Raw genomic sequence first — 24,310 nt, forward strand, 5'->3', positions numbered from 1 at the left:
CACCTCATTGCCCTCTCTCCTGCCTTGACAGTGCTATCGTTCTTCAGCACGACCAACTTTTCCTGCCACAAAATAATAAAAAAAAAAGCCTCTATCCACTTCCTAACCTACACTGATATCCCGTAATAGGAAATGACACGAGTGGGGGCTGCTCGCCCACAACCAACATGGCCGCCGCGCGTCTACGAGCTGTTGGCCGGTCACGTGGGGGCGCTGGTTCCCTAGCAGACTGGGAAGGGCCCAATGACGAAGTCGTACGTGAAGTATCCCGTCGTTCTCTCGGAGGAAGGGAAGTGTGTGTATGTGTGGTGGAAGTGCTGGCACGCTGCTCTGTCACTGCTCACGCGAGGCGTGGAGTCGTCAGGTGACGGTGCGTGGCGTCAGCCATCTTGTGTTGTTGGGCTTGTGGATTCGCTTCGGGTGAGAAGCTGAGTGAGAGAGAGGTAACCGGGGGAGAGACGGGGCTCAGCCTGGGTGATGGGGGAGGGAGAGGAGGGGGCTGCGGGGCGAGACCACTGGTGTGGAGTCCTATAAGGGGAGGAGGGGGTGGTGGGAGAGTGGCCGGGAACAGATACACATGTGCTGCACTCCACAACATATGCCGAATCTGTGTGTGTCATCCCTCACTCCTCCTGAACTCTGTGTGCACCTCTTCTCCTATACTGGACCTTTCACCTTCATTGCCAGCACATGGCCCTAGTGTTACCAGTCATACCCAAATGAGGAGAGTAGAATCAACTTCACCAGGCAGTGCCTATGGGGGGGAGGGGGGTACACCGACCTGGCACACCGACGATCGTCTCACTCCAAAAATGACCGTCTCCTTTCCCAATAAAAAGAATTGATTTATAGTCGATAGCCCAATCGATATGATGAACTGAGGATCCATGGATAGTTGGATGTTACGGTTTTTACGTTATTGATCGCCTCTCTGTTTCCGCCATTTGGCCTCCTTATCTGATCAGTCAAAATAGAGTAATAACCACAAATTAAGCATCTCGGCGCTGCCTGTCAGTGCGACACCATCGATCGCTTTCCATCCTGGACAATCTAAATCCAATTGGATGGGATCTTATGGCTATTGGATTGCTTTCGGATTCAGTTTGAAGTGTGTATGGCCACTATAGGTCCCTTTCACACTTGTGTAGCGTTAATGCGCTTTCCCTCTGGTGAATTACTTATTATAGTGGCCATTTACATGCGTTTCCTCATGTCCTGCATGTGGCAGCCCATTCTCTTAAATGGACTGCCATATGTGCATTTGTCACGCAAAAAAAGCGACAATTGTTTTCATGTGCATTTTGACGCAACTTCCATACACTTCTGTTATGCGACAATTGCAGCAAAACTGCACCGCTTTTGGGGTGGCGTTAAATCGGTAGTAAACCGTTTTTTTTTTTTTTTAAATTTGCAACCTGCAAGGCAATGTCATAATGTGCTAGTATGCATCACATACTAGCACATTATGTGAAATTTGCTTTCGGATGAAGCCCTCCCGCAGTGCTTCGAGGTTCACGGACTCCAGCTGTGTGAATGGCCGGAGCCGCAATAACGCCATGCATGCGGGAGCCGCCGTTTACAGCACAGGACTTTGGGTGGCCGTTCCTTCAGGTTTCATCGGCTGCATCCAGAGTGAATATCACCTAAACGGTGCCCATTTAGGTGATATTTACAGTACCTAGAGGTAAGTCTACTTATAGGTTTACCTATAGGTAAAAATTATACATGGGGGTTTACTCCCACTATAAAGACGAGTTCCAGTCGTTTCTGTGTTTATTAAAAGTCAGCAGCTACAAAAAGTGTAGCTGCTGACTTTTAACCACTTGCCGACCAGCTGCCGTCATACTACGGCAGGTTGGTTCGTTCCCGCGAATCACCTTAGCTGTACATCAGCTCCTGAACTCAATTTATTGGGCACGCTCGATCGTTCCCCCTGCAGTGACAGAATGGGGATCTGCCTGTGTATACCAGGCAGATCTCCGTTCTGATGGGGGAGATCACACAGATCATGTCTTTCTGCTATGCCGTAATATGGATCTGTGTGTTTCCCCGGTCACACAGTCACCCATACAGTTAGAAAACACAAACATGGAACACATTTAACCCCTTGATCGCCCCTGATAACCCCTTCCTTGCCAGTGACAGTAAAATAACAGTGCAGATTTTTAGCACTGATCACTGTAATGTCACTGGTTACCAAAAAGTGTCACAAATGTCAGGTGTCTGATCTGTCCGCCGCAATGTCGCAGTCGCACTAAAAATCACGGATTGCTTCCATTACTAGTAAAAAAATAATAAATGCCATAAATCTATCCTCTATTTTGTAGATGGGATAACTTTTGTGAAAACCAATCAATAATCAATATACACTTCTTGCAATTTTTTTTTTTTACCAAAAATATCTAGCAGAATAATACGTATTGGCCTAAACTGATGAGTACATTTTGTTTTTTTTTTTTTTTTTTTTTTATTTTTTTTTTTGGAAATATTTTAATGTTTTATAGCAGAAAGTAAAAAAAAAAAACTAGTGTTTTTTTGTAAAATTGTTGGTCTTCCTTTTTTTTTTTTTTTTGTTTGTTTATAGCGCAAAAAATAAAAACAACAGATGTGATCAAAACACCACCAAAAGAAAGCTCTATTTGTGGGAAAAGGACATCAATTTTGTTTGTGTAGAACATCGCGTGACCGTGCAATTGTCAATTAAAGTGACCCAGTGCCTTATCACAAAAAATGGCCTGGTCAGGTAGTGGGTAAATCCTTCTGGGGCTGAAGTGGTTAATAAACACACACTCACCTGTCCCACGGTCCAGTGATGCAGCCACCCGAACTCTCGCTTCTCTCCCTCGCCTCTCCGTGGCGCCGGAATCACTAGTGTGGGCACCCGGCTGTGAAGCTGCACTGCATGAGTCACGTGGCGTGTCCTGAATGGCTTGGAAATCTTTTGGAAGCTGTGTAATTGTCAAAACTAGGTACCCATCCCCCCCCCAAAAAAATGACCTGCCAAATGTGGCATGTCAGGGGGTCACGAGTCCTTAAAGTGGAAGTTCCACTTTTGGGTGGGACTCCACTTTGTGATTTTTACTTACAGGTAAGCCTATAATAAGACTTAAAAAGATGAAAATGAATGAATAAATAATGTCCACCAGTGTGAATAAAGTGTACAAAACAGGAGGGGAAGGGTTGAGTCATACCCCAGATGACGTCTAAGACGAAACGCATCGGGTCGAGGCCTGCCAACATCATTGCGCTAATCCATGTCTCTAAGAGCCCTTTTATCTACATTTGAAATGTGAATGTTTCTGTTTACCCTCTTGGTACCCTCACATTGGTGGACATTTATTTATTTTTTGTTTTTATATCCCACTTGTATTTTCACACTCATATTGTGTTATATTTGGTCACGCATATATTATCATTATTTTTCAACTGTATATGTAAGCGCTGCATTTTCTTTTTTCATTTTTGGGTTATTTTTTGCTGTTTTGTCTTTGGCTGTGATGGCTGCTTTATATACTTTATTTTAGAGCAACAGCGCGGTATACTTTTTGATCTATAATAAGACTTGCCTGTGGATCATATGAATATCGCCCGTTTAGGAGACATTCACACTGGATGCAGCTGGTGACGTCACCAGCGTATGCGCTCTGAAGGTCTGGCATAATGTGTTGGAACCGAGGGCTCCCGTGCGCATGCACGGGAGTGACCACATTGCAACTCTGGCCACTCACACAGCCGGAGGCCGCAAACCCTGAAGGAAGACCGGGTGAAGGTGGAAGCCATGTTAGCGGTGACAGCATGCCATTGGAGGGGTTCATTTTAAGGTAAGTATTTGATAATGTGCTAATATGTGATGAATACTAGAACATTATACAATTGTCTTACAGGGGAAAGTTTTTTTAAATTTATTATTGAAGCGGTTTAGAGCCCCTTTTAGGAATGAATGGCATTCAAACGCTCAGAGTTTTAATGTGATTGGAATGACACTGACTCTGCCCGCAATTCCAAATCACTAGATGTGAATGGGGTTTAAGGCAGACCATACACTATATAATCTCCTTTTGGCTCTGTCACCAACTATGTAGTTGAAGGGGTCCACCCACTTGGATGCCAGTTGAATGGATTGATTAGGGCCTGTTCACATTGTGTGCACTTACCTGTGTTTTCCTCATGGATAACTTCCATGACAGGTAACTTCAATGACATACAGAAAACAACAGTCACACAAGAACGTGGTGTTTTGTCTGCAGTCCAGACCTGTGTGATATTGCGCAACATGTTTGCATAATATTGCACCTCTCTGGATGGCCTGGAGTGTCAGCGCACAGTTGTGCAGTGACATGAAGTGTCACTTTGTGCAGTTCACATAAAGTTCACTTAAAAAAAAAAGAAGCTGTTTGATTCAGTAAAATGCAACCATCACATTGCCCCCTGCTGCATGTAACTGCAGCCGAAAACCATCGGAACTCTCACTCTAGGCCTCTCCGGTTTAGTGTGTGGACAGGCACTTGGGCGCGTCCCCCCCCCTTTACGTAGTTTTGGCAAATTGATGCCCCTTTTCACACTGCTGTGCTTTTGCTGGGCTAAAATGCAGCTGTAAAGCGCAATAAAAACCTTTCCTAAATTATGTGGAACTCTACCACAATGGCTACTGGTAGTTGTACATCAATTCACAGAACTCTGTAAATGAATGACATTGCCGTGTGGGCGGAGCTCCACACTGCCGCTCTGTATTTGAATCATGACAGCGAGTGCAGGGAGAATATCATGACCAGGGCATTTTTTTGCTATTCAGCACTGCGCTATTTTAACCACTTAAGGACCAAGCCTCTTTTTGAGATTTGTAGATTACAAGTTAAAAACAGGTTTTTTTTTTTTGGTTTTTTTTCTGAGAAAATTACTTCGAACCTCCAAACATTATACATTTTTTTTTCTAACACCCTAAAGAATAAAATGGCGGTCGTTGCAAAACTTTCTGTCACACTGTATTTGCGCAGCGGTCTTACAATCACACTTTTTTTTGGAAAAAATACACTTTTTTTAATTAAAAAATAAGACAACAGTAAAGTTAGTCCATTTTATTTTTTTTTATATTGTGAAAGATAATGTTATGCCAAGTAAATTGATACCCAACATGTCATGCTTCAAAATTGCACTCGCTCGTGGAATGGCGACAAACTTTTACCCTTAAAAATCTCCATTGGCGACGTTTAAAAAATTCTACAGGTTGCATGTTTTGAGTTACAGAGGAGGTCTAGGACTAGAATTGTTGCTCTCGCTCTACCGATTGTGGCGATACCTCACGTGTGGTTTGAACATCGTTTTCATATGCGGGCACTACTCACATATGCGTTCGCTTCTGCGCGCGAGCTCGGTGGGATGGGGCACTTTTTAAAATGTATTATTTATTTTACCTTTTTTATTTTTACACTGTCAAAAAAAAATTGTCTCTTTTATTCTTATTAAAAGGATTTGTAAACATCCCTTGTAATAGAAAAAAAGCATGAAAGGACCTCTTAAATATGATATCTGGGGTCCAAAAGGTACACAAAAATGCAAAAAAAAAAAAAAAAGAGGAAAATTAAAAAAATTTGTCATTTGGGAAAAAAAAATGGCCCTTTAACCACTTAAGCCCCAAACCATTTGGCTGGCCAAAGATCAGAGCAATTTTTTCGATTTGGCACTGTGCCGCTTTAACATACAATTGCGTGGTTATGCGATGTGGCTCCCAAACAAAATCGGCGTCCTTTTTTTTCCTCACAAATAGAGCTTTCTTTTGGTGGTATTTGATCACCTCTGCGGTTTTTATTTTTTGTGCTATAAACAAAAAAAAGCGACAATTTTGAAAAAAAGAATTATTTTTTACTTTTTACTATAATATCCCCAAAAAATATAATATAAATTTTTTTCCCCTCAGTTTAGGCCGATATGTATTTTTCTACATATTTTTGGTAAAAAAATCGCAATAAGCGTATATTGATTGGATTGCGCAAAAGTTATAGTGTCTACAAAATAGGGGATAGTTTTATGGCATTTTTCTTAATAATTTTTTTTTTTTACTAGTAATGGTGGCGATCAGCGATTTTTATCATGACTGCGACATTATGGTGAACACGTCGGACAATTTTGACACATTTTTGGGACCATTGGCATTAATACAGCGATCAGTCCAATTAAAAATGCACTGATTACTGTAAAAATGTCACTGGGAGTGAAGGGGTTAACACTAGGGGGCAGTGAAGGGGTTAAGTGTGTCCTAGTTTGTGTTCTAACTGAAAGGGGGATGGGGACTGTGCAGGGAAGATAACAGATCGCTGTTCATACTTTGTATGAACAGACGATCTGTCAGTTCTCTCCTCAGAGAACCGGAAACTGTGTGTTTACACCCACAGTTCTGGGTTCTCCGTATGCCCCGAGCGATCGCGGAAGCCCGTCAGTGATCGAGACCGCCGGGCACTCGCATCGGCCCGGGGGCGCGCATGCTCCCCCTAGTGGCCACAGGGCGAAGCGATGTTGCATAACGTCATTTCGCCCAGCTGAGCCATTCTGCCACCATACAACTGTGGAGGCTGGTCGGCATGTGGTTAAGAGCTATAGGCGGAAGTGATGTTTTGACGTCGCTTCCACCCTGCAATGGTATGGAGATGGGTGGGGGCCATCTTTGCCTCATCGTCTCCATACCTAACACCAAGAAGGCTCCGGTAACCTCTTCCGCCGCGGATAAAAGTGATGTCGCGGTGAATCCGCCGCAGAGACCACCATTATCAGGATCCGGACCGCCCGCCGAAGAAGAGGGTACAGGGTTATGGCAGCTAGCTGCTGCCCTAACAATGATATTCCTCTTCAAAGTTAGGACGTACATCGGCGTGCGGCGGCCTGGAAGTGCTGGTCATGCAACACTGTACCCAAATTAAATTTATTACGTTTTTTTTTTTTGCACACAAATTGACCTTTCGTTTGGTGGTATTTGATCACTACTGGGTGTTTTTATTTTTTGTTATATAAATGAAAAATTAGAAAAAACTTCTTTGTTTCTGTTATAAAGTTTTGCAAACAAATACTCTTTCCTTATCTCTCTCTACATTTCTTTGGTAAAAAATAACCCCAATCGGTGTCTATTTAGTCTGTGTGAAAGATAGTCCACAAACTATGGTGTGTGTGTATATATATTATATTATATTCATTCATTCATCAATCAATCCTGATGTACTGAAGGCCTATCAATTTTTGAGGCCCTTAAATGCCAGGACAGTACAAATGACCCCAGTTTGAAAAGTAAACAGTCCGAGGTATGCCGAGTTTTTTGAAGTTGTCATTTTTGTCAGGTTTTTGAAAATTGAAGAAATTCAATTTTTTCACTTTTTTTTTTTTTTTTTTTTTTTATTGTTTATGGTTTATGCTGAATTGCTGCTAATAATATAATAAGTAAACACTTTGCCAAAGATACTTATGTAGTTATATGAGTGAAAGTTCCAATTACTGCCGCAATATTCTGTGACAGGAGCATAAGAAACTGGTTGCTGTTTCAGAATGAAAATGTGAGACCCATGCAGTAGTTATGTCACTATATGGAACGAAACAAGTAACTAATTTGCGTACAATTTTTATGAAAATAGCTAGAAACCACTGATTTTAGCAGAACTTGCAGTTGGCTCTTCTCCCCGGCTCTCTGTTGTCCTCTCAGGTCCATATTAATTGCATCAGCGATTTTCACACCGTGGCCTATACCAACCAGACAATCTTAGCATTATGGTTATGGTGCTTAAAAAAAAAAAAAATCCAGTTTGCTAGACCATTCATACTTGCATTGTGTTCTCATTTCTCACATTATTATTCAATGACATCCCAACACCCTTAGGAAACGCACAGTGCATCATCACTGCTGTGCACCACATTGCACGATAACACACTTTCATGCATTGTTGGGTGCTGCATTGCAAAAAATAGTGCTTGTCCAATTTTTTTTTTTTATGATGCGTTGGCAGCCTATTAATTTGACAACGTGTTAAAGCATGCATGTGTTTTTACGAGAGCGTGGCCATGTACTTCCATTCACTTGTATAGCAGGCTGTACACAGCATGTGTGGCTTCCCAGGTGTGCAAAAGCTGTAGATATATAAAAAAAAAAAACAAAAAACATTGTTTATGTAAATTACTCCGTTTTTTTTAGAGTGTATTCTTTTGTAAGATCTCTAAAATGTTTAATTATGTTAGATCAGACTTTTCAAACATGGTCAGATAATCTTTATAGAAATGTAATTTGTCAGCAGATAAAATCCTCTTGATCCACCCCGCTCAGCCCAGCTTCTCATCTGTTGATATAAGACACTCCAGTCACTTGTGCTTTCCTCAATATGTATGCTCCTCTCAGACATATTCTCATCTATGTTCATTTTGTAGTAAATAGAAATACATACACACTTGTTTCTTCTTTGCACAGCAAAAAATAGCATCTAAGAAGATGAAAGGCAAGAAATGTGGCTGATCACTAGTACTTCTGTCCTGCACCTTTTAATCTTTACATCCCCCATTGTTGTAGTGTTATCTTGGGGGGGGATTACTTGATTTTATTGAATTGTATTCTTTCCCTGTTAAAGCAATAGTAGGGGCTGCCTGCAAGACTTTCTGTTTCTTTCCTTGAGTTCAGTGCTGATACCAGAAACTTAAAAACTGCAATATAACAAATGTCCTGACAGGATTTCACGCAAGAAAACTAGTAGATTTTTGAACATTCATACTAGGGCTGAAACAACTTATCGATTAACCGATTATTAAATGACTTGATTACTATTTTCATAATCGATTAATCGGCCAGTAACATAACAAGGTTAAAAAAACTAAAATGAGCCCTTTATAATACAAAAAAAATACTGTAACTATAAATATAAATATTTTTAACACAAAACATGTAATGCGTTTTTGCAGAAATTTGTGGTGTTTAATCTGCCCAACAACAAATTGTCCAAAAAAAATGCAAAATCATGTGCGCAAAAAATCAAAACGCACTGCAGAAACAGATCAAAAGCAAATTGCATAGGTGTGTACTGAGCCTTATGCTGGCCACATGGATCAATTTTCAGACGAGAATATTCATACGAAAAATCTTTGTACATTCGCTGAATGAAAGAATTTTTCATTTCATTACATTTTCACTTGTTTTTAACAGTCTGTTTTTAAAATGAATGTAACTTCTGAACGAAAACTACATACTCTGTCTGAAAATTCCTTTGACCAAGAAGTTTTCTATTATTTCCAAATTTTCCCATCACTGTGGTTAAAAATGAACGTCGATTTGACCCCACTAACGATTAGAAAATTGAACGAACGTTCCTAAAATGACATTTTTTTTGAAGGAAGATATTGATTGTTTTTTAAATAAAATTTGATCTGAGACTGATGATATTTACCAGATTCACCCTTTAATATACTGTTAGAGGATATATACTGTATATACTATCTCTCCTCTAATAGTATATCTCCTCTTATAGTATATACAGTATATCTCTTTTGTCTGTTATTCTCAGAGTGGAATAGAGACATGAGGTATTGTAGCAAACCATATAGTTGGTTATTTACATTTACTACTGCATAGAGATATTTAAGAATAAATTGCCTTTTTTTTTTTTTTTAAACTTTACATATTAACTAAATTATACACCACACTTTTTTTAAAGGTTATTAACCGATTAATCAAAATAATAATCGGCCAACTAATCGTTTATGAAAATAATCGTTAGTTGCAGCCCTAATTCATACGAATACTTCAAAAATTCTCAATATATGTGTTGACTGAGTGAATGTTTTACAAAAGTAGTTCAAAATTTTGTTTGCTTTTGGAATGACTGTAATTTCCTGAACCAAATCACATAGACTGTAAAGGATAAGTTCACCTTTTGTAACAAGTAACAAATGTATCAGTCCTCGCACCCCATCCCTCATCCTCTGTTTAGACAATGAGTGGGGGATCTTTTCCCCCTGCTTGCTGCCACAATCTAAAGGAAAACATGGCTACGTCATTCATTTCCTGTGTTCTTTGAATGAATGGACTACAACTACCGACAACCTTTGCAGCTGTCGGCTTGTAGTTCTCAATGAACTACCATGGTGCTGTTGAGCGCTGTGGTAGTTCATTGAGTCTTCCTGTCCATATGATGTAAAAAAAAAAAAAAAAAAAAGTACTGTAGCTGCTGACTTTTTTTTAATATAAGGACACTTACCTGTCCAGTAATCTGGTGATGTCTGCACCCCAGCCGATTCTTCAATCAACTTTGGGTGCAGGCGCCGACATTCCTACTACGGTTTCCTACTGCACATGCTCGAGCTGCGCTTTGTGAATGGTCCCACAGTGGAGGGGAGAAGGGTGCAAACAAGCGGAGCTTTCCCCTTTGGGTGGAGCTCCACTTTAAGTTGGCTTTAGTGAACTTTTTTTTTTTTTTTTTGATCAGCCAGTAAGCTGATCAAAAAAAAAAGAGAACCTATTTCCTCTATGCACACATTCAAGGTGGATGAGGGCATGCTCCCTGCTGCACAGTTGTATCCTGACAGTGGGGACTCCGCTGTCAGAATACACTGAGCAATGCTGCAGCACTGATTAAGCAGATGTTTGCAAACAAGCACGTTCGAGAGCAAGTCAGTCCTTAAATTGACTGCTCTGGAATGGGTGGTCGCTGCCGAACTGTCTGAATTTAGGTTAAAAATGAAACGAATGTTGATTTGCTGGCACTAATGATCAGAATATTGAAGGAACATCCTTAAAGCGGGGGTCCACCTATCTATCTTTTTTTTTTTTTTTTTTTTTTGAGTTAATTCACAAACTTTTCTTCTCAGCATTACATACTCACATATTGTGTGTAATATGTCCGCCTGTGTCAGATTTCGTCGGAAAGAATAACATATTATTCACTGCAGGCGGTTTCCATCTTCTTTGTGGGCATTTGAAGCCCACAAGCATTTATTTCCTGGATGTGGTGAATGCTGTGCTCCCAGCATTCACTGCTCGTTCCCGCACATGCTCAGTGGCATCCTGGGAAGCCTGAGACTAGCTCCCAGGAGTCTGGGAGAGGCTAGAAACACGCCTACTCCCACGGGAGGAGAACCAGGAAGTGCAAAGAAGAATAGAAAAATAAAAGGTAATTACGGCGATTTAAATTTTTTTAAACGGCATATCAGCATCTAGGCAAGGAAGAGAATACATACAGATATTGTTCAAAATTTGGGTGGAACCCCGCTTTAAAACATTTGGAAAAATAAATTCTATTAGTGTGTGGACAGTTGTAGGCTGGTCTTACACAGCTAAAATTTTGTCCAGTTCCTGCGGAAATGTCAATTTCCAGTTGTGGGTGGCTCTGTGGGCATCAGCTGGCTCAACAAAGTACATATTTCAGTTGAGTTTGTCAGAATGTCTGAAGTGTTCTAGCCAAAAATGCTGATTTTTTTTTTTGTGTGCCCAAAATTGAAAACATTGCTAGACCATGCATACTGCTGGTCTAGCACCAAGAGCTGCTCGTACAGTATATATTGCCTCAGGTTTACGTTAAAAGGAAACTGTTTGTGTAAAAAGCTGCCATTTTCCAGAAGTTTTTGAAGGTGCAAACTGAAGGCCTGTCATCCTTCAGTGCTAAGGGACTCATTGATCTGGACTTTGACCTGTCTGGACAGCTAAACTGGACATTGTTGTTCCAGCTCAATGACTCACCAAGTATTGAAGAGAGAATCAATAAGTAAACCTTGACGTTAAGAGAGCCGTCATTGTTTTTGAAGTTCCTATGTGCCAACATGTTTTATTGTACCTAAATGTGACTAGTTTTTATGGTCCATTCACAGTGGCCAGCGCTTTACAATGCAGTTGGTGTGCGATCCGGTGGGAATCACCACTTTGTACTAGAGCTGCATGATTAATCATTAAGAATTGAGATCGCAATTTTTTTTTTTTTTTTTCCCCCTCGCAATTTTAACAAAGCATTTTCCCGATTCTATGCAGAGTTCTTTGCTCAAGCCAACATCTGTCAAAAAACAAAACAAAAAACAAGCAGTCTACCAAGTTTCACAACACTCCTCAGCTTCTGAGCTAACTATAAAAAATTGTAAGGTTTTGTAAGATCAAAGGGATAAACTTTGGTCTGTAAATGAGGGTAGCTTAACCACTAAAGACTAAACCTTTTTCTGACACTTGTTGGTTTCAAGTTAAAATCATTTTTTTTAGAAAATTACCCAAATATATGTATATGTGTATATAATATACAGTATCTCACAAAAGTGAGTACACCCCTTACATGTTTGTAAATATTTTATTATATCTTTTCATGTGACAACACTGAAGAAATGACACTTTGCTACAATGTAAGGGCCGGTTCACACTGCTGCGATGCGGGAACCCTGCAAATCTACTGCGGGTTCCCGACTCGCATGGCAGTTCACACTGCCATATGCGAACTGCGGGGAATGTCAATACATTGTTAATGACACCCCCATTTCAGCTCGCATATTGCACTGCGAATTGTCGTTTTGGACATGAATTGGGTCGCATAGGTGTGAACACCCATGCGATCCGATTCTGTTGTGGACCAAAAAGAGGTCCTTTGCGAGTTTAGTCCGAATGCGATTTCAGCCATACTATCTGTATGGCTGAAATCGCATCTCACGGACATCGCATGTGATTTGCACTGCAGTGCGGTGCCAATCACATGCGATCTCGCCCCATGCAGCAGTGTGAACTGGCCCTTAAGTAGTGAGTGTACAACTTGTATAACAGTGTAAACTTGCTGTCCCCTCAAAATAACTCAACCCACACACATTAATGTCTAAACCTTTTACAACAAAAGTGAGTACACACCTAAGTGAAAATGTCCAAATTGGGCCCAATTAGCCATTTTCCCTCCCCGGTGTCATGTGACTCGTTAGTGTTACAAGGTCTCGGGTGTGAATGAGGAGCAGGTGTGTTAAATTTGGTGTTATCGCTCTCACTCTCTCATACTGGTCACTGGAAGTTCAACATGGCACCTCATGTCAAATAACTCTGAGGATCTGAAAAAAAAAATTGTTGCTCTACATAAAGATGGCCTGGGCTATAAGAAGATTGCCAAGACCCTAAAACTGAGCTGCAGCATGGTGGCCAAGACCATACAGCGGTACAACAGGACAGGTTCCACTCGGAACAGGCCTCGCCATGGTCAACCAAAGAAGTTGAGTGCACGTGCTCAGCGTCATATCCAGAGGTTGTCTTTGGGAAATAGACATATGAGTGCTGCCAGCATTGCTGCAGAGGTTGAAGGGGTGGGGGGTCAGCCTGTCAGTGCTCAGACCATAAACCGCACACTGCATCAAATTGGTCTGCATGGCTGTCATCCCAGAAGGAAGCCTCTTCTAAAGACGATGCACAAGAAAGCCCGCAAACAGTTTGCTGAAGACAAGCAGACTAAGGGCATGGATTACTGGAACCATGTCCTGTGGGCTGATGAGACCAAGATAAACGTATTTGGTTCAGATGGTGTCAAGTGTGTGTGGTGGCAGCCAGGTGAGGAATGCAAAGACAAGCGTGTCTTGCCTACAGTTAAGCATGGTGGTGGGAGTGTCATGGTCTGGGGCTGCTGGCACTGGGCAGCTACGGTTCATTGAGGGAACCATGAATGCCAACATGTACTGTGACATACTGAAGCAGAGCGTGATCTCCTCCCTTCGCAGACTGAGCAGCAGGGCAGTATTCCAACATGAGAACAACCCCAAACACACCTCCAAGCTGACCACTGCCTTGCTAAAGAAGCTGAGGGTAAAGGTGATGGACTGGCCAAGCATGTCTCCAGACCTAAACACTATTGAGCATCTGTGGGGCATCCTCAAATGGAAGGTGGAGGAGCGCAAGGTCTCTAACATCCACCAGCTCCGTGATGTCATCATGGAGGAGTGGAAGAGGACTCCAGTGGCAACCTGTGAAGCTCTGGTGAACTCCATGCCCAAGAGGGTTAAGGCAGTGCTGGAAAATAATGGTGGCCACACAAAATATTGAAACTTTGGGCCCAATTTGGACATTTTCACTTAGGGGAGTACTCACTTTTGTTGCCAGCGGCTTAGACATTAATGGATGTGTGTTGAGTTATTTTGAGGGGACAGAAAATTTACACTGTCATTCAAGCTGTACACTCACTACTTTACATTGTAGCAAAGTGTCATTTCTTCAGTGTTGTCACATGAAAAGATATAATAAAATATTTACAAAAATGTTAGGGGTGTACTCACTTTTGTGAGTGTGTGTAATATATATATGTATATTTGCAATATTTTATGTCACACTATATTTGCACAGTGGTCTTTCAAATGCAATTTTTTTTGGAAAAAAATACACTTTAATGAATCAAAAGAAAAAAAGAAAAACTAAACATTAAAGTTAGCCCAATTTTTTTGTATAATATGAAAGATGTTACGCAGAGAATTGTGATCTTTAGTCAAAGCAAAAAAATCGTGATTCTCATTTTGGCCAGAATCGTGCAGCTCTACTCTGTACGGTACTGTTCATTTAAAAAAAAAAAAAAAACTTTATTGAAACTTTTTCAGCGCACTGTGCCTGCACATCACCTCAAAGTGGTGGTGTGAATTGGGCACACCGAAAACAAGACAAGGACTGCGCTGGAATAACTGTCCGCATCTGGTGTGAATGGGAGCCTGAAAGGCCTCATGTACACTGCTGTTTGTAAACGGACGTTTAGGAGCAGTTGGGCATTTTTTTTCACCTGCTCCTGAACTCTCCTCTGTTATCTTATCAGTACATGTACACAGGGTCTTTATGGTCATTTCTAGGCAGTTGAGTTTAGAGGCCTTTTTTGATAAGCAAAAAAATGAGTTCAGACGCTGAGTTTAGAGGCATTTCAAGTTCTAAACGTGGTAACTCACGTTTAGCCTCGTTTCGTTTACAGGCGTTTTTCATTTTTGGCTATTTAAAAAAAAAAAAAAAAAAAAATTTCAAACGCGGCAAAACGGACGTTTTAAATGTGGGCTTCTATCTGTCAAGTTAAATCGTTCAGGAGAAGTTGTAAGAACGTCCCATGTACATTAAGCCTAATGCTGTCTGCCCTGCAGAGTATCTGTTTGATCAGAGATTACATGGTAGCTTTGCTCAGAACTGTGATATCTATTCACTTGTCACATGTTGTTAGCAAAGACCTTTTTCAACAGTAATATGCAGGAAGCCATATGGCTCCCATACACGGACGGATACTGTGGTGTGATATGGTATAATGTAATCATAGGTGCAGATATGCATGCATGTTTCAAAGAATGTTGGCATTACTGGCTGTGGGCAGGTTGATTTTCTCGTGTTCAGTCTTTTATTTTGTAGTTACAGAATATTGATAGTTAACATTAACATAGTAATGTTGCACAAACTGTCAAAAAGACTGAGTACCCATGGTCTGTATATCTAAAGATATGATGGTGATATCAGATATGATTTGCATTATGGAGGAGGGAGCTGTATTCCCTGCAAGCAGTATGTGCTGGTTGCTGGAAATTTTCACCAAGGGAAGGTCTGTTATTTTTCTTGTAAGTGTCAGGTCTTCCATTACATTGGGCTGCCCTACAAGCAAAAATAAATGTCATTAACCCCTTCACAATGACGTAACACAAATATGTGGCCCCACTAGACTGGGTTTTTTTTTTTTTCAGTGGGGCTGCATATTTGCCTATCTCCTCCTTTTTGAGCAGTGATACCCAGACAGGCAGGAGCAGTGAAACAGGGAATGGCTGACACTTGGATTTCTGTGCAAAGCCCAGGCCTGGCGCACCATTCCCCCCGCCTCACTCACTGATCAGGCTTGTACCTGGCACTCTTACCTGATATAAGATAGATATGTGCCTGGTGACAGCAATGAGGAGGGCTGACCGAAGGTGAGCAGTGCATCTGACACACCGCTACACCGATCTCCGTTGGAGGCTCTTTACCACGTGATCAGCCGTGTCCAACACGGCTGATCACGATGTAAACAGGAAAAGCCGTTGATCGTCTTTTCCTCACTTGCGTCTGACAGACGCGAGTAGAGGAGAGCTGATTGGCAGCTCTCCTGACGGGGGGTCTGCGCTGATTATCAGCGCAGCCCCCCCCCCCCCCCCGTGGACTAGACCACCAGGGAAGCCATCAAGACCACCAGGGAAGGGGGCAACATGTGGATGGCCATGTATGTACCCCATGGCCATCCATATGTGCAAAATGAATGCCCAATCTGTGCCAATCAGTGCCCACAAATGGGCACTGACTGGCACCATTATGTAACAAATGACATCAGTAATGCCACCCATCAGTGGCCACCTATCAGTGCCCATCAGTGCTGCCTATGAGTGCCCATAGTCGGTGCCACCTCATTAGTGCCTGTTATTGAAGAAGAAAATGTACTTATTTACAAAACATTTTAACAGAAACAAAGAAAAACTTTTTTTTTTTCAAAATTTTCGGTATTTTTTTATTGCACAAAAAATAAAAATTGCAGAGGTTATCAAATACCACCAAAAGAAAGCTCTATTTGTGGGAGCAAAATGGTAAAAAATTTGTTTGGGTACAGTGTTGCATGACCGCGCAATTGTCATTCAAATGGCAATAGCGCTGAAAATTGGCTTGGGCAGGAAGGTGTCTAAGTGCCTGGTATTGAAGTGGTTAAAGTCAAACTCTAGGCTAGGTACACCCCCACACACATCAACCCCTTTACCCCCTTGTTACTTTTCTATGTATGTTTTTGCCATTTTATGTTCTTGTATACCTTTGCCAGATGTGTTCAGACCAGTCACTTAGCAACGCACGTTTAACCCGGCGCTGACTCCTGTGTTTTCTTCTCCCTTGGACGTCACGTGTGTGCAGGTCTACATCTTAGGCAGCAAGTGCTACGCTGGTGGGGTAGTGAGTCTGGGGGATCTTTCCTCTCTCTGCTGCACGTGGGGTGTCCTGGTGGTCTTGTACCACTACCGGTGTGGGGGTTGTCCCATTGTAGTGGTCACTCTTGCTGTGGGACTCATTTTTTTTTTTTTCCTCTCCTATGGAGTCTCAGGAGCATGTTTCCTCACCTGACCTCCTGTCAGAGGCTGCAGGTCCCTCTGGGTCCCAGTCATCTGTTGACGCTCTGACGGCCGCCCTGGAGTCCTTTGTGTCCCTGGTGGAGGTGGCTTGGGTGGGGGACTAGCAAGAAGCGTCCCCCGCCTTCCCCTGCTTCATCTGTCTCGTCGGATCCTGAATCTGATTCGGTTGGCGTGGACAGGGCCCACTCTGCGGGGTCTGCGGCTGCGCTCCTAGATCTTTCGGACAGTGAGGATGGCTCTGCCCCAGTGGCTGCGCACGAGAGCGCTGGTGGACGTACTGATTGCTTCTGTGCGGGAAACTTTAAAAATGGAGAATGCAGCCACGGTTGCGGTGGAGGTGCCGGTCCCCTTTGGCACTCACAAGCCGCCTCGTGCAGCAAAAGTGTTCCCTTAGCCCTCCTTTTTTGACAAGTTTGTCTATAAAGAATGGGAGTGTCCAAAACGCCCCCTTTGTTATCCCAAAGTGTTTCGCTGTGCGTTATCCCTTTGAGGAGAGTCTGCTCAAAAAATGGACAACTCCACCTGTGGTGGATCCCCCGGTTTCTCGGTTGAACAAAACCACTACGATTCCGGTTGAGGACTCTCTGGCCTTTAAAGACCCAGCTGACAGGAAGGCAGAGTCTCTGAGCCGCACTATGTTCTCTATTGCGGGTTCGGCGCTTCGTCCGGTTTTGGCTATTGCTCTGGTGTTGCAAACGCTGACAGAATGGGCGAAACTGTTGCGCCGTGACCTGGAAGGTGACCAGTTTCCTCCTGCCTTCATGGAATTAGCGGACAGGTCATCTGCGATGCCTCTTTGGACTCAGCTCCCTTGCTTTCTAAGCTATCTGTTTCAGCGGTAGTGCTTCGACGTGTATTGTGGCTGAAGTGTTGGACTGCGCATCCGGCCTCTAAAAAGGCCCTAGCTGATCTGCCCTTTCAAGGTGATCGTTTGGTGCCACTCTGGATGATATCATTAAGAGTTTCACAGGGGGAAAGAGTACTTTTCTTCCACAGTCAAAGAAGGGGAAGGAGCCAAGTTGCAAGTGTGGCCCTTCCTTCTCCGACAAAGAGGGTCCACGAAGTAATTCTGTCTGGTTACAAGATTGAGTTCGACTTGTCCCCCAAGCAGATTTTTCCCGTCCAATCTACATCTGTCTCCGGACCGCTTGTTAGCCCTCCGGGTCACGGTCCAAGGCCTGTTGCTCCAAGGGGTGACTGTCCCGGTTTCAGCGGCGGAACGTTTCCAGGGCTTTTATTCAAACCTATTTACGATCCCCAAAAAAGAGGATACGGTACATCCGATTCTGGACCTTAAGGCCATGAACCGCTATGCGCGGGTGCGGAAGTTCAGAATGGAGTCCGTCCGCTCCGTGGTGGCATCAGGGGGACGTTCTTGCCTTCATTGACAGAAAGGATGCCTTAATGCACATTCCGATTTGCGCACAGCACCAATGGTTTCTCCACTATGCTGTGGGAGAGGAGTATTATCAGTTTGCGGCATTACCCTTTGGTCTTGCCTCCGCTATTCGGGTCTTCACCAAAATATTGTCCCGGTTCTGGCGCTGCTGCACCAGCGGGGAATTGCTGTTCTGGGCTACCTGGACAACCTTCTGCTGCGAGCAGAGTCCCCAGTGGCCCTGAGGGGCGACGTGGAGGTCACTGTTCAGACTCTGGCAGATTTTGAGTGGCTGATAAATTACCAAAAATCTGCGTTGATTTCAGTTCGGAAATTGGTGTATCTGGGTCTGACTCTGGATTCTGCTCAGGCCAGAGTGGTCCTTCTGCAGGACAAACTCCAGAAATTACAGGCGGCAGCCCGCTTGCTGCTGTCCAGCAGGTGGGTCTCCCTGCGGTCTTTGCATGCGGGTACTGGGCCTGATGGTGTCTATGTTCGAGGCGGTCCCGTTCGCTCAGTTCCATACGAGACCCCTGCAAAGGGAGATCTTGTTAAAATGGGACAAATGTTCAGAGTCTCTAGTTAGTCAGATTCGACTGAGTCAAGGAACCAAACGGTCCCTGATCTGGTGGCTTCGTTCCCTGGGTCTTCGGCAGGGAAAATGTTTTCTTCCGCTGTACTGGACGGTGGTCACCACCGATGCCGGTCTGTCTGGATGGGGAGGAGTCCTGGGCCTGAGCTCGGCTCAGGGTCACTGGACATTGGAGGAATCCAGGCTATTTGTCAACATCTTGGAATTCCGGGCGATCAGACTCTGTCTGGATCATTGGACGGATCGACTTCAGGGGCTCCCGATATGGATGCAGTCAGACAATGGCACGGCGGTGGCCTATGTCCGCCACCAGGGAGGAACAAGGAGTGTGTTAGTCGTCCCGGCCATCTCTGCCGTTCACATTCCGGGGGTGGACAACTGGCAGGCTGATTACCTAATTCATCAAGTATTGGACCAAGGGGAGTGGTTCCTCCATCAGGAGGTATTTTCAACAGATCTGTCTACGCTGGGGTTCTCCAGAGGTAGGTCTGATGGCATCCCGAATCAACAGGAGGGTGCAGAAGTTTGTGGCCAGGTCTCTGGACCCTCTGGCGGATGCCTCAGACGCTCTGGTCGCTCCGTGGGGCAAGTATCGTCTGATCTACGCCTTTCCTCCTCTCAAGCTTGTGCCACGGTTGTTGCGCAGGATCGAGACTGAAGGAATTCTGGTCATTCTAGTGGCCCCGGACTGGCCTCAACGGCCCTGGTATGCTGACCTGGTGCGTCTGGTCACAGACACCTCCTGGTGGCTGCCTCTCAGGGAGGATCTGCTATCCCAAGGGCTGATCTTCCACCCTGCTTTACAGTCGCTGGCTATTAAAAGCCAGGTGTTGAAGGATAGGGGCTTAAATGCGTTGGTGATTCCGACACTGCTCAAAGCTAGAAATTCTACTTCCAGGAAGGTATATTATTGGACGTGGAAAGCGTACATTTCATGGTGTGAGTCATTGGGGTTTCATCCACGTTCCTTTTCGGTGACTTGGATTTTGACTTTTCTTCAGAGGGGCATTGAAAAGAATTTGGCCTTGAGTACTGTCAAGGGCCAGGTGTTGGCCTTGGCGGTTTTCTTTCAACGCTCCCTGGCTTCCCATTCCTTGGTGCATACCTTCGTTCAGGGAGTGCGACATGTGGTTCCACCGGTGCAATCTCCCTTGCCACCGTGGAACTTGAATCTTGTACTTTTGGTTCTACAGAAGCCTCCGTTTGAAAATATCTGAGAAATTCCCCTGCTCACACTATCACAGAAGGTGGCCTTCTTGGTGGCTATTACTGCTGCTCGCAGGGTGTCGGAGTTGACGGCGCTATCCTGTCCCACGCTCTACTTGGTGATTCATAGGGACAAGGTGTTGCTTAGTCCTTGTCCTTCTTCTTTCCTTCCAAAGGTTGTCTCTGATTTCCATTTAAATGAAGACATTGTGTTGCCTTATCTGTGTCCTAGGCTGCAACATCCGAGGGAATTTGCCTTGCACACCTTAGATGTGGTACGGGCTGTCAGGGTGTATTTGGCGGCCACTGAGTTTTTTTTTCGAAAGTCAGACTCCCTGTTCGTGATCATGGACGGACCAAACAAGGGGCTATCTGCTTCCTTGGCGACCATTTCTAGATGGATCAGGCAGACGGTAACCCAGGCCTACTCTATCAAGGGTCGGGTTTCTCCCTTCCCGGTGAAGGCGCACTCGACTCGGGCACTGAGTGCCTTCTGGGCCTTCCGTCATCAGGCGTCAGTAACGCAAGTTTGCAAGGCGGCCACCTGGTCATCGGTGCACACTTGCACAAAGTTTTACAAGGTGGATGTACTGGCATTTGCGGATGCTTTTGGCCGCAAGGTTCTGCAGGCTGCAGTCTAGGGTTTTTTTTTTCCCTCGCGAAGAGGGTTTTTTTTTTGTTTTTTTTTAAATTTTTTGCCTGTCAGGTGGGCTCCAGGTTGTTCTTGCTGAGCTTCAGGTTGTATGTTGTTTTTGTTGGCTGCCCCACCCCCCATGTTTGGCACTGCTTTGGGCCATCCCTAAGATTCTGAATAAAAAAGGCTGTGTCTGTCAATGAACGAATGAGAAAATAGGATTTTGACTTATCGTAAAATCTGTTTCTCTGAGTTCCTTGACAGACATAGCACCCACCCCTCTATGGAGTTTTAATACTTCTGATGCTGCTTGTTACATAACTGAAGGCCTATAGCAGAGAGGGGGGTGTATATCACCTAGGACTGCCCATGGGCGTAGCCAAGTCTTTTTTCTGCCTAGTGTCCTCCTCCTGTAGGGGGCGATATAACCCTATGGTTCTGAATAATGGAGTGCTGTGTCTGTCAATGAACTCAAACGAATTTTACGGTAAGTCAAAAATCCTATTTTACGACAAAATGTGGAAAATTGAAGTATGAATACTTTTTCAAGGTACTGTAAACTCCACTTTAAACTTGTATCCACAGGAAAGCCTGTAATAAGGCTTGCCTGTAGGTACAGTGATTATCTTCCAAACTTGCATTGTTTAGGAGATATTCACAAGGGATGCTGCCAGTGACGTCGAAGGTATTGTGTACCGTATCGTACCTTCAGAGCTCCGTGTCGGGAATCCATGACAGTGCTGCGCAGGAGGCATCCGCTTTACAGGTAAGTCTCTCATAATGTGCTAGTATGCAGTCCATACTAATACATTATGACTTAAGCCTGCAGGGGGCCTGCTTAATTTTTACCATTAAAGCAAACCTGAAGTGCAAAATATTATTCAGACTCATCATGGTTGGCACATAGCAGGCACTGTTTGTCCATTTTTAACATAAGCAAAGTGGAATGGCCGCTTACTCTTACTAAGCAAATACTTTTTGCATCAGATGGGTTACACACCTGACCCTGCCATCTAAGGGCAAGGCTAAGCAACTGGTTCAGTTTTTTTGTAGCCCTCCCCAGCAATCACTTTCCTTTCATTTCCCTGCTACTGTGAGAAGCCCTTTGAAATGAAGGCAAGCCATCTCTAGGCTGAAACTCACTGGAGTCATAACTTGTACAGGGCTGTGGAGACTGTGTTCTTATTTGTCCAGTTTTGTCACATGCACCCCCAAAACTGGAAGCACCAGGTAGTTCCTTTTGACTCTTGGTGGTTTGGAGAAAGAGAGCCAAGTGGTGCAGGATAAAAAAAATAAATAAAAAAAACTTACTGCTTTGGCCTGAATGGGCAAATCACTGGTTTGCATTAAAGATTAATTTCTGTGATGGGTAGCCTAGCTGGATTCAGTATTGGGTATTTTGTACTTCATGTTTGTTTTAGATACACAATGGAAACGTAACTAAACATTGCCGTGTCTAAAACCGGAAAAACGTGTCTGAATCTGTAATCTGCCAAATTAGCTTTATACTGAGCAGATTTTGTTTTGATGCTAAATGTCCTCTTGTAGAGAAGCCGTTTAATTTCTTTAGTTATCATCCAGAAGAAAGTGTTAATGTAGCCATATTAGATGTGAGCTTTGAGGCTGCATTTACAACTCATAAAACGCCCGAACAAAACCGCCTGAAAAAAGCCCAAACAAGCAAAATCCTATTCATTTCAATGGCACCTGTTCACATCTGAACGTTTTGTTACCTGTAGCAAAATGCCTGAAAAATGCCCTAAGCTCAAAAAAGAACATGAGTTTCTTTGGGGCAGATTACAGGCAGTTTTCTGCCTTTTACATTGGTGACCTGAACAAAACCGTGCAACTTTGAAACGCTCAGGTGTGAATGCAGCCTTAATGCATTTTGCCACTGACCAGCCCCTCAGCGCCCCCCCCCGTTTTACGTTCGTTAACACGGCGAAGACGCGCTCTACACCTCTGCCCATTGTCTCGGCTCTTGATTGGATAGATTGAGCCGCTGCTGTCAAATCCAAGGACGCGGGGCCAAGTCATTCATTCTGTGTGAATGTACACAGAAGCAGGACTCTGGAGCGCTCCTACACGGATGTCCACCTTAGTAGAGCCTTCTCCAACATGGGCACTCTATGCGGGGAGGAGCAACCAGCGCCGCCGGGGGACCCCAGAAGTCTAGGATCGGGGCCACTCTGCAAAACGAACTGCACAGTGGAGGTAAGTATGACCTGTTTAAAAAAAAAAAAAGAGGGTTTACAACAATTTGTATAGCTTCACCCCATATCTGTCCCTTTTTGCAGTGGATGTACTGTTCTATTCCCAGTCTGCCAGTAAAATGGATGAGGGACTCATTAATGCAAATATTTTCCTAGGAGCATACAGGTGAGCACATTTCTGGGGGGGGGGGGGGGAATTAAGTGGGTGAATTTTGTAAAGTTTTATCATATCCAGGATGATTTTAGGGAGGGCTCAATGTACTGCCACTAAAATGGAGGAAAAGCATGATCATGTCATAGCATGTCCTTTGGTTAACAGAGGACGGAATTAAAATTAGACTTGAGAAACTTAACATTAATAAATCACCGGGACCAGATGACTTGCATCCGAGGGTACTTAGGGAACTCAGTCAAGTGATTGCCAGACCGTTGTTCCTAATTTTTACAGATAGTCTACTGACTGGAATGGTACCAGCTGATTGGAGAAAAGCCAATGTAGCACCTATATTTAAAAAGGGCCCAAAATACATCCCTGGGAATTACAGACCAGTTAGCCTAACATCGATAGTATGTAAACTCTTGGGGGGGATGATAAGGGACTATATACAGGATTTTAGTAATACGAACGATATCATTAGCAGTAATCAGCATGGATTCATGAAGAATCGTTCTTGCCAAACCAATCTATTAACCTTCTATGAGGAGGTGAGTTGCCATCTAGATAAAGGAAGGCCTGTAGACGTGGTGTATCTGGATTTTGCAAAAGCATTTGACACAGTTCCCCATAAACGTTTACTGTACAAAATAAGGTCTGTTGGCATGGACCATAGGGTGAGTACATGGATTGAAAACTGGCTACAAGGGCGAGTTCAGAGGGTGGTGATAAATGGGGAGTACTCAGAATGGTCAGGGGTGGGTAGTGGGGTTCCCCAAGGTTCTGTGCTGGGACCAATCCTATTTAATTTGTTCATAAACGATCTGGAGGATGGGATAAACAGTTCAATCTCTGTATTTGCAGACGATACTAAGCTAAGCAGGGCAATAACTTCTCCGCAGGACGTGGAAACCTTGCAAAAAGACCTGAACAAATTAATGGGGTGGGCGACTACATGGCAAATGAGGTTCAATGTAGAAAAATGTAAAATAATGCATTTGGGTGGCAAAAATATGAATGCAATCTATACACTGGGGGGGAGAACCTCTGGGGGAATCTAGGATGGAAAAGGACCTGGGGGTCC

General features: G+C 43.7%; 1 protein-coding gene across 1 annotated transcript in view; it reads left to right on the plus strand.

Annotated features, from left to right (window-relative positions):
- Positions 1-264: 264 nt before the first annotated feature.
- The window catches only part of GIGYF2 (GRB10 interacting GYF protein 2), a 285,009-nt gene continuing 260,963 nt past the window's right edge, over positions 265-24,310 (plus strand). The window contains 1 exon segment of the mRNA XM_073625706.1: positions 265-443. The gene's annotated coding sequence lies outside the window, so the exon portion shown is untranslated.

Source organism: Aquarana catesbeiana, linkage group LG04 (genome assembly GCF_042186555.1).
Source record: "Aquarana catesbeiana isolate 2022-GZ linkage group LG04, ASM4218655v1, whole genome shotgun sequence".
NCBI lineage: Eukaryota > Metazoa > Chordata > Amphibia > Anura > Ranidae > Aquarana > Aquarana catesbeiana.